General features: G+C 41.6%; 1 protein-coding gene across 3 annotated transcripts in view; it reads left to right on the forward strand.

The window, feature by feature from the left end:
* The first annotated feature begins 7,384 nt into the window (after positions 1-7,384).
* CSRP3 (cysteine and glycine rich protein 3) overlaps positions 7,385-11,546 on the forward strand; it is a 19,706-nt gene continuing 15,544 nt past the window's right edge. Inside the window, exon 1 of one of the 3 annotated variants that reach the window (XM_019651408.1) lies at positions 7,385-7,495. The gene's annotated coding sequence lies outside the window, so the exon portion shown is untranslated. The remainder of the gene's footprint in view (positions 7,496-11,546) is intronic. The other 2 variants (XM_019651407.1, XM_019651409.1) reach the window with 2 other exon arrangements.

Consider the following 11,546-nt stretch of genomic DNA (forward strand, 5'->3'; position numbering starts at 1 on the left):
AAAAATCTTTAAAAAAAAAAAACCTCATAGACTATAAAACACCAAGAGTGAACCCTACTATAAACTATGGAATTTGGATGATAATGATGTGTCAGTGTAGGTTGATTGATTGTAACAAATGCACCACGCTGGTGCAGGATACTAATATGCGGGGAGCCTGTGTATGTGGGGGCAGGGGGTATATGGAAACTCTCCGTACCTTCCACTCAATTTTGCTGTGAACATAAAATTGCTCTAAAAAATAAAGTCCATTTTTAAAAATTGGGTAGGACAGCATGTCAGAATACTGGGGCATGGCAGGGGAGGGGGGCGGTTTTCAGATTTGTTTCTATACAAGAGAAAATTGTGACAGCATCTAGCAGGAGCCTGTGACAGAGATGTATTCACCACCTTGAGGATTTCCGATTCTCGTTGTACCTGTGACATATTGTAGAATGCCTTCCCTAAAGACCAGAATTTAAAACTCAACATCCTTCCTCTCCAAACCATCTGCAGGTACGACCTGAGCACTTTATCCTCCATCTTTATGAACTCAGCAGATCAACTAACCCTTCTAAGGTCTCTTTCGTAGCCTGATGTGTGGCCTTTCCACTTTAAAGGGACAGAGCTCTGGTGTTTCGGCAGTAAGGGGTTTTTTGTTATTGTTTTATTTTTTGTTTTTACCCTGTATCAGGAACTCGCACTTCATAAAACATTTTGTGCTGCTCTTCCTAATACCCAATTTTTATGTAATGGGGCCGCCGTAGACAAAGGTGTTTTTGTGACAAGATGGAATGCCTGCTCTTGCTGCTAAGGGATTATCACACTCAAATGGAAAGGAAGACTTAGTTTTTCTAACTAGAAAAGATTCATCATCAAATTTTAGAATTAGAAGGCACCTTGAAGGTCATTTTGCCCAGCATGAACCTTTATAAACAAAGAATCAGAAAGGGGAACAGACTTGTCGAAGGGCACACCACTAAGTTCATAACAGAGCTAAGCCCATATTTGTCCATTCCAACCCAGTGCTCTTTCCATTTTAGACAGAGCATGAACTTTTTGGGAAAGCCAATAAAAGGCTTCCAACTATCCTAAAAATGCATCCAATCCTTATTTTAACAGTTTAGGTGGAGTGACTATATGCTTAAATAAGTAATTTCTTCTTGCTAAATTGGTGCTTCTCTCTTGCCACTTATCTCACATCTGGTAGGAATTTAGTCCTTTCAAGACCTCTCAAAACCGCTCAGTTATATGAATAAATTCAACTCCAAATTTTGAAATGCCTACTAGGTGCCCACACCAAGGACACACAGATAAATAAGGCGGTCTCTCTGTTCCCCTAACGCGTCCACCATCTCATCCGACAAAATAACACGGGAATAACCAGCCAAAGTTCCTTGTGATGAGAAGTGTGAAGGGAGTGTTTTGGGGGCCAGGCACAAAGAGGAGCACATCGCCTGGTGGGGGTGGAGGCCTGCCCTGAAGAGGCAGCATTTGAGCTGCTCATGGAAGGATGAGGAAGATTCCACCAGAGGGAGGCTGGTTAAGGAGGCAGAGGACATTCCAGGCAGAGGATGGATCATGAGCGAAGCAGAGAGGTATGAAATGGCTGGCTATTTTTAGAGAACAGTGATTAGACTGGAGAGGCTGAAAGATAGGATAAGGGAAAGTGGGGTGGTGGAAGAAAAAATTGGAAAGTTAATTTGGGGCAAGATGAAGAAACTTGAATGCCATGTCAAAGATTTTTAACATGATCTCATAGCAATGGGGTGTGAACAGTGCTCTTCAAGCTGAAGGGTGCTACCATCAGATCTGTGTTTTGAAAAAGGACTCTGGTAGCAATGTGAGCCATGGAGAGAGGTGGGAAAAACTATGTGGGAAGCTTCAGAAAACATCTAGGCAGACATCTGAACCAGAGCAACAAGAGGAGCAGGGCCAAAGAGAAGGGCTGGATTCGAAAGAATTGTGTAAGTATCTGTTGCTGACACAGGTGAAGAAATAGTCATGGATTCTACGCAACCTATGGAAATATCTCCTAAGAAGACAATCTCATTGATCCACTTCTGAACCTCTGTGAGTTGATTTGCATTTGTCAATTTACTGGCCCTGTGATTCCCATTTCAGGGGTTTGTACTGCTCAGGCTTCTAGAGGATTTGTACTGGCTGAATAACATTTCATTACTATTGGTGTAAAGCCCTGCTAATAATCTCAGTGCAAGATGAAGATGAGTTGGTACTTTGGCTGTGGAGGTGTTCAGACCTGCAGTGGCTCCCAGACCTACTCAACTACATGATGCCGATGAGTTCCATTAAAATTACCCTCAAAGCATTGGCTCTGGAGCAGAGAATCTGGTTCAAGTCCTGACTTTACCATTTACTAACTGTGTGACCTAACCTCTGAAGCCAGGTTCTTCATCTGTAAAAAGGGGATAATAACACCTATATCCTCCCACCGCTTGAGAGAGAGACAGAAACACACATAGAGGGACAGAAAGAGAGGGGACAGAGATTACACCCAAGAGAGAAAAACAGAAGTGCTTTTAAGCTGAAAAGCATTATGTAAGAAACACTGTTATCACTATAATCAGCAAGTGATGAATGGCCATAAAAACAAAGAGAACAATAAAAAAATTCTGGATGATGCAAGTAAATCAACTATTTGTTTCGCTAAGTCTCACTTCATTTCAGTAAAGATGACAATGTTTGTATTTATCTCTTGGGAAAAAAAGAAGCATCTGGATGCATTTAAGTATTGCATTTGCCCATTTCTCTACCTTTCATGGATGAGACATAACCAGGAGCGACCTCTGAATGATAGCTTTAAATTAATGCTCTCTTTGAAATAAGAGCCAATGGCAAATGTCAGACCCTTGGTGCACAGAAATAGTGAAAAGCCCTGGTTACTCCAAGAACGTGGGTGATGCTGAATACATTAAGGTCCAATCATGCTTCTTTTCAGAGTGGTTTGGATGAGCAGATGGAAGCTGAGAGTCCCAGGCCTGTGAGTTCTTCTATAGCATATTCCCTGTTTGGATGGCATGTTTCCCTGTTTGTACAGCACTGATTTCCAAAGTGAAAGGAGGCCAGCACCTGAGGGAACATGTGAAATATGTGAAACAATACTGGGGAATGAGAAAATGAATTGGAACTTTTATTATATTTATATTTTATTATATTTACTTTTATATTTTTAGTATATAGTTTTGAGTATGTTTTAGAATGTATATAACATTACAGTAAATTTTATAATTTATAAAAAATTTATACACATATGTGTGTATGTGTATGTGTTTGTATTGCCTAAAGATGTTTACTGAGGGGACCATGATCAAACAATTTTTGAAAACCACTGTTGTAGAAGGGGTTTGGAGTTTGATCTGTTTTAAGTTTCTCTGTCACCTGAGTAATCTGTGTTTCCCAATGACTTACCAGTGCTTAGTGATTCTAGGGGCATGAAGAGGAGAAGGCAGTGGATTCGAGTTCTGACTTGACATTGACTCATTGTTGACTTAATTGTGTGGCCTTGGAAGGGTCACTTAGCCTTCCTGAGCTGCATTTATCTCATTCCTCATTCAAACAATGGGTACAATAATGCCTTCTTTACAAAGTTTTTAATGAGGATTAAATAGAACAATGTTTATTCCGATTTGGGGTATAAACGCAGTGTTTTAAGGCATGCGTTTAAGATTGCCCTCATTGTCCCACTTCACTCTCTTGCCTGATCATCTTTATGTCCTGTATTTCTCAATGGCTTATTTGATGGTTATTCTGGGGGAACAATGGGGCAGGAAGAGTGGGTTCTAGTTTTAATATTATCATTTACTTACTGCTGAGTCAATATTCAGCTAGTATTGACTGAGCACCCTGTTATGCATCCAACGAACACATGCTTACTATTATCTATTCTTCATAAAATCCAAAAGGGATTTGCTTTGTTTTTCAGAGGAAGAAGCTCTAGAGCAGTATTAAGAGAACTGGGATAATGGAAACATGCTCTATCTATGCTGTTCAATGTGTAGGCACTAGCCAAGTGTGAGCATTTGGAATATGGCTACTATGGCTAAGGAATTGAATTTTTTTTTATTTACAGATTTTATTGGGGAATTGGGGAAGGGTAGCAGTGTTGGGGAATTGGGAAAGGGGAACAGCCAATTTGTTGTCCTTCAGTTTTAGTTGTGAAGGGCGCAGCTAGCTCAGCTCCAAGTCCAGTCACCATCCAGCCGCATGTCGGCAGCTCGTGGCTGCTCAGCTCAAGGTGCCATGTTCAATCTTAGTTGCAGATGGGCATAGCCCACCATCCCATATGGGAGTCAAACTGGCAACCTTGTTGTTAGGAGCACGTGCTCTCACCAGCTTGAGCCATCCGGCCGCCTGTTGGCAGCTCAGGAGCAGCTCAGCTCAGGAGCAGCTCACTGGCCCATGTGGGAATCGAACCGGCAACCCTGTTGCTCAGAGCTCACGCTCTTAACCAACTGAGCCACTAGGCTGGTCCCCTGAAGAATTGCATTTTTAATTTTATTTAATTTTAAGTAATTTCAATGTAAATAGCCACCTGTGACTACTGCCTTCTGTATTGGACAGTACAGCTCTAGAGACTGCCGAACTAGCATTCAAGTATAAGGCAAAATTAACACTGTCTTGGGCTGAACTGTGTTTCCCCTGTATTCATATGTAGAAGTCCTAACCTTCCAGTGCCTCAGGATGTGACTGTATTTAAAGATAGTTCCTTTAAAAGTAAAATGAGGTCATGTGAACGGGCCATGATCCATCATGACTGGTGTCCTTATAAGAAAAGATTAGGACACAGATACTCAAGGAGGGAGACCTTCTGAAAACCTGTGGAGAAGGTGGCCATCTACAAGCAAAGAGAGAGGCCTCAGGAGTAACCAACCCTGCTGATACCTTGAGCTTGGACTTCTAGCCTCCATAATTGTAAGAAAATAAATTTTTGTTGTTTAAACCACCCAGTGTATGGTGTTTGTTATGGCAGTTCTAGCAAACTAATAGGAAAACCTTTTCAATTATGTGAGACTTTTGTTCATTTACAGCAGATTCTTTCAATTAATCATTAAGAATCCATTCTCTCTCTCTCTCTTTCTCTCTCTCTCTCTCTCTCTCTCTCTCTCTCTCTCTCTCTCTCACACACACACACACACACACACACACACACACTTAAAAATGTAAGATACAAAAAACATACAAGAAAGGGTAATTGAATAAAAAAAGCAGTAAACGTTACAATTAGGTTTAAATAACTACAGATGCATAATGAAGAAACCTAATTACAACCTGGAACTATAATTCTAGGTGACCTATACATGGGAAGTGGTGGGCAGATGTGTTACTGCAAGGTCAAGGTGAAGGAAGACAGCAACATGGTGATGCCGAGGTTCTTATAAGGTGTGCATCTCATGGAAGAAAACAGAATACGGCTACCAATTAGATCTACGTGTTAATAAAAATATATATTCATTGTGGCATTAGTTTATAAATTAGAGGAAGAGAATCATTTCTAATTCATAAGAAAAAAACATGGCACAAAGTTAGCCATTATTCAAAGGCCAGAAAAGAAAAAAGAACCATTATAAAAATAAAACATAAAATAAGACGCAAGGAATAAGTCCATATATATCCAAAATCACAATAAATGTGAATGAGCTAAAGTCCCCTTTTAAAAGATGACGCAAGTTAGTAAAACCCAAAATACTGTCAGTTATTAACTCTGGAGACTAGGATTGTGGGAGGGCACTTTTACATTTTACCCTAACTACATCCTTACTATTTAGTCTTCACAATAAAAGTGCATTCCTGTGTTACTTGTATAATTAGAAAACATTTTTTAAGTGTCACAGACATTAGAGTCAAACCCAGATTTCTGGCTCCAGAAATAATTCTCTTGTATACATTGCATCTCCTGTTGAGCAAGTCAAATCTCTTCTGTGGACCTTAATATCTGTATGTATAAAATGAAAGTGGTGGGACATATTTATGACTTTAAAATTTTGCTCCAAAGAAGTATTTTAGAAGCCACTTTGTGGGTCCATGGAAAGGCTATGTGAGTGGACCTGTTAGATCCCCTGTTTATTTCAAGCAGGGAAGTTATTTTATCTGCTTTATATATTCATGTTCCATATAATATTATCTACAGAGAAAAGTATTATTGCTTTTTAAAAAAACCCACAAAATTTGAAAGCTGCTATCCTAGGAGACTTTTAACATCCCTTCTAAATTTAACATTCTAGAATACTCTCTATTTTCCCATTTCTACAATAATACATTTTTGCAAAGCATAGACCAAGGATATCTCATAGGAGGTTACACTGTGTCTACATTTGTGAAATTACCACAATCTCCTTTACAGTGAAATATTCCATCACTCCAACACTTTTTATTCCTGTGTGCATGTAACTAAAGGGCTAACATGGCTGATATGAAAGACTGGATTTTATATACCCCTCAGTTAGGTATTACCTACACCCAACCTCAACATTCAGGTCAACAGTAGTGGAAAGTACCTTCATCTGAGAGATAAATGACCCGAATTTCAATCTGGAACCTGCTAATGGCTCATTGTCTGGCCTTGAACAAGTTAGCTACCTCAGCTAGCTCAGCCATAACATCAGGACTAACAAGAATTAGTCTATTAAATCTCTGAACTTCTTGTCAGCTATCAAATTCTATAATTCATATGAGTCCTTGGTGCTTGATCAAAGCCAAAAATATGTACAGACCAGGCAAAGAGAAATCAGGCCTTCCAAAGAAAATGTGGGTTTACAGAGACCTCTCAAGACTTGTCACAAATATGATGCATTGTCATGTTAAATTCTTCAGTGGAGAAAGATGATTGTCAAACTCAAAACTTTTGAGAGGAAATTGTTGTTCACAGGATGGCAGGCCATGGAGTGACAGGACCCTGATGATTAGCTGACCTTTTCCCCCAAGGTTCTTTGAAGAGATTATCTAAGTATCGTTTCAGACACCCATCACTCTTATTTTTAGCTCCGAGTTCTCTTCACGAGTGTACTGACCTGTGGCTGGGAGTTCCAGAGGGCTCCCAGATATGGCTCATGATTCATTTTCAGGTACCTCACATTGATTTCCAGAAAGGTCAGGGGAGGAGGAGTCTGGAAAACTGATTTTAGACATAAAATTCTTCTTTGCTCTTGTTCCTGTTCCGATCACTTGGTGGGAAACTTACACTCAGCAAATTGATCCTTTGGTGCCATAGGTGATTGGCAATTGAAACAGAACCCAGGCAATATTGTTCTCCAAGGGCCTCACAGCTGGTGTCGGGGGGTGGGGGTGGGATGGGTGGAACACAACTCAGGGCTTTGGTCAGATGCTATTTTCAGCCTCTGATAGCAGTTGTGTTACTCGCGTCTCATTCCCCCTCTCCCCTCAGCCTCCCTCCCGCCCTTCCCTCCACAGGCCAAGGCTGGTGACGGCCTCCGTATATTTAAAGAGGAGGAGAGTCCCCCCTTTTACTAAGTTGAGCTGACAGAGTCCACACAGGCAGGTAAGTGGAGCCAAGTAGGTGTTTGGGTTGGGGGTGGGCTGCTGGCTTGGTGGCTGGCTGGTACTATGAAAGGTCCCATAGAGTAAGGGTGTGTTTCACATCCCAGGTCCCAGCATCCACTCTGGTTCTATGTGAGGAGGCTCAAGTTATGCTGGATTCTGATGTGGACCTAGCAGTTGTTTAGAAAACTTCTAAAAGGGCGATTGACATTTGGGGGTTTGAGGGAACCTCACAGAGAAATGAGGAAGGGATTTATTTTTGGTCTAAAACTATTCTCATGGTGGAATAATGTTTCCTGTTGTCTTAGTTAAAAGACCTGCATTCTCGTCCTAGAACTACATAATGAATGGATGTGCCCTCACGTTCTTGGTCTTTTCTGCAAGGATCTATATGGATGTGGTGACATTTTTCTAACCTGTAAAGTACTGCACAGTTATAAAGTGGTATAATAGATATAATACAGCAGAATCCAGCTTTCCAATGCTCAAAATACAAGGAATTGTGCTATTCCAAAGGTGTGAGTGAATGACTGAGATTTTTATAGCTCGCCGTACCGTCTTGCACATAGGAAATACTCACTGAGGTTTGTTAGTTTAAAATGAATTTTATATCCCAAGGATATTCAGCAAGAGGCTTGCTTTTAATAATTTAAAATTAATCAAAACAGGATCCGAAGAAGACATTGCTATATTGAAAACCCATTAAAAGCTCTGTTTAGTGGGAGGATAATTCCCAGTTGGGGATGACGGAGTGATTTCTAGTATTTCCTCTAGGTTTTGGTCGAGGGTTTTGGTTTTTTTTTTTAAACATCCCAGTGAATGACAGGCATGAGTGTGACTGAGAATTGAGAAGTGGTTTTAAGTGATGGTCTGAGTGGAGATGCTGCCCAAAGATCAAAGCCACCACCTCTAATTTCTGTTCCCATCCCTGAGCTGGGGCGGTGACTCACCCAAGAAGGAGAAGTTAGATGAACCGTTTGGGAGAAGCCTTGTCTCTCTACCGTACAATTCAATGAAATTCACTGAGCTTGTGTTGACCATCTCTGGGGCGGTCCAGGCAGCCCGAATGCAGAGAAGAAATGGCATGAACAGCAGGAAGGGCAGGGAAATAGAGCCTGTGTCCTCAGGATACTTTTGGGGCTGAATCTCAATGTCAGGTACATCCAATTCATCACAATGGATGTAAAACTGCTTAAAGACCCAGAAAAAGGAAGGGATTCTTCTGGCTTGGCTTTGGTTCCATCCTGAACAACCCGGTCATTAAAATGAGCCCTGGCTGTTGGCAGGGAGTACACCTGACCCCCTGGGCTCTGTGTCCTCTCCAGCCCAGGCAAACACCTGATCCACAGCCCACATGCACAGGCCATCCATTAGAGAAAGGCCAGGCAGGCCAGCGGGCAGGATGCAGAGAGGAACAGAGAGAAAAAGTGAGGAAGGGTAAGCAGGATCATTCAACAGGCAAAAAGCCACAATCCTGTTGGAAAAAGTAGAGACCGAATCTTGGTAGAAAACAAATCCAGAAGTCCTGGGAACCTGAAGAAAGAGATAGAAGAAAACAAAAAGCATCAGTCCTAGAGGCAGTTCAAATTCTTGCTCTGACCATCACTTCTCTGAGTTTCCATTTTCTGAGCAGTGAAATTAAGGTAAGGCCATTTACCCCAAAGGAATTTGTTAGAATCAAAAAATGAGATAAAGTATAGGACAGTCCTTCGTAAAGCTTAATAAGACTGTACAAATATGCAAGGCCTTTGAGAAGAGGCACAGGGCCAAACCGGATGGGCTGCAGGAGGATTTCTTGCTAAGTATGAGTATGATGATGAAGGTCCGGAGGCCAGAGTGAATAACATGCTGATCAGGAGCCAGAGGATTAATTTGTTTTACAAGGGGAAGGACCCAGATGAGGACTATAATACACAAGAAACACAACCCCTGAGGCAGGCAGACTTCCAATCATAAGCATGCTGCTCAGATATCTGGGAATCTAGGGCGGGGAACCAATATCAGCTTATCTAACTGTCACCAAGAGTTGTGCGAGGAGTCATTCTACAGAGGAAGAAACAAAAGGTCAAGGAAGCAAAATAATTGTTCAGGGTCACATGGCTAGAAAGTGGCAGAGCCAGGTTGTAACCAGGTTGCAGTGTGGTCTTTCAACACAAATTATAAAGGTCAACACAGAACAAAGTGAGTTTCTGTGAGTAAAAATCAGCCACGCTTCAGAGCTAACTTCAGAAAAGATGTAATATGACCCGCGTGTGTACTACAGCCTTAGTGTACTGGGCAGGCGTGCCTACCGTGTCTCAGTTTTAAAGGGATGACAGCCAACACTTAGGTTTATTTCTGTGCTGAGGCTATAAGCAACCTATGCTTCTCAGGCTTTGTAAAAGGGCCTCTTCATGGAGGACTTCATAATCCGTTCAGAAGTTTAAGAGGAAGCCAATGACCTTGAATGTCCTACACGGGGGAGCTGAAGGGCATGGTTTCCCTGGGCCCTGTGGAGGGACTTTGCTTGGGCTCACAGCTTCTCTTTAAAGCACAGGTCACCAGCAAGATCAGCGGGTGTTAGGCACCAGAGCTGCCAAAGCAAAGAGGTGGCTGTCCCAGGCCACAGGCTTAGGACTTTGCCTGCATTGCAGTCCCTGGCACTAGGCACCCTGATCCCCACAAGGGGGCCGAGTCTCTCCCCTGGGGGGCTGCATCTTTTCCCGGTGCAGTACACGCTGGAGGCTGAGGAACAGAGTTGGTTCACAGTTTGAACCAGAAGGGCCATAGAGAAAAAGCAAGGGGAAATTTGCTTGTTTTAAGGAAACAGATTTAAAAACAAGGGCTAATATATTAACAATACCAATAACAGTAATAATGAAAGGAACTGAAATTATTAAACATCTGCTATATATTACACATTTATTTATAGTACCATTGTTATGGTTAGTATTTTGTTTAACCTGCAAACAACCTGCTAAAACAAATCTCCTCATCCTGTCTTTCCATGCTTGAGGATCTGGGTTCAGAGATTTTGAGCAATCTGCCCAAGTTTCAACAGATCATGCTTTTTGAATCCTGGTCTGGTTCTGTCCAAAGCCTGTGCTTCTCCACTGTGCTCTGTCATCTCTCTTACCTGGACTGAGAGAATAGAGAACAAGCAGTGTTTGAAAACAGACACCATTGGGCAGCCTTTCTGTCAGGCGAGGCTCCAGTCACCATTCAGACCCCTAAATCTGTCTCACGGCTTGTAGGACCCTTGAAGGGGCTTCACTGCATTGCAGCCACTTGGACATCCGTTCCCAGTAGAGATAAAATCAATAGTGAACAAGAACCCTCCAGTCCCAGAGGAGATTTTTCCATGTTTGAATAGCACTGACTCTTAGAAAGTCCTTTATTTTACTGAATCGAATTCAGTCTCACTGTTCCTCCCACCCATGAGTACTCTGTCTGTCCCCTGGAGAGACAATGGGTAACCAGATACCAATTCCTGTCAGCTGCCAAGTTTGGTTAACAGAGGTGTTGTCCCTTGTCCCCCTCCAGTGTGTTTTAAGTAGGAACACTGGGATATAGAACCAGCCTAACTGGGTTTGAATTGCAGCTCTGCCACTTTCTAGCAGTGTGACTTCAGATAAGAAACTTAAGCTCTCTGAGTCTCGGTTTTTCTCATCTGTAAAATGGGGATAACCAAATTTGCTCTGCAGGGCTGTTGTACTACAGATAGCATATATAACGCAGCTGGTACATAGTGAACAATAATAGCAGTTAATTTTACAATAAGAACACAGCTCTGGAATCAAAGAGACCCAAGTTCCAACTAGCCAATAAAGCAATGTAATTTCCCTAAGACTCCATTTTCCCATTCCTAAAGTAAATTTTATAATATTACCTACTTTGAAGGGTTACTGTGAAGATTAAATGAGATATGACATGGTGCCTGGCCCAAGGGCTGGTGTCCAGACATACTTTAGCTTCAATAATAATATTATATATTGTAATTATTATTACTAATAAAATATTAGATTATGATTATCACTTAGATCCCAGATATAAGTTTCTATGATTGAAAATAT

This window comes from Hipposideros armiger, unplaced genomic scaffold (genome assembly GCF_001890085.2).
Source record: "Hipposideros armiger isolate ML-2016 unplaced genomic scaffold, ASM189008v1 scaffold_159, whole genome shotgun sequence".
Taxonomy (NCBI): domain Eukaryota; kingdom Metazoa; phylum Chordata; class Mammalia; order Chiroptera; family Hipposideridae; genus Hipposideros; species Hipposideros armiger.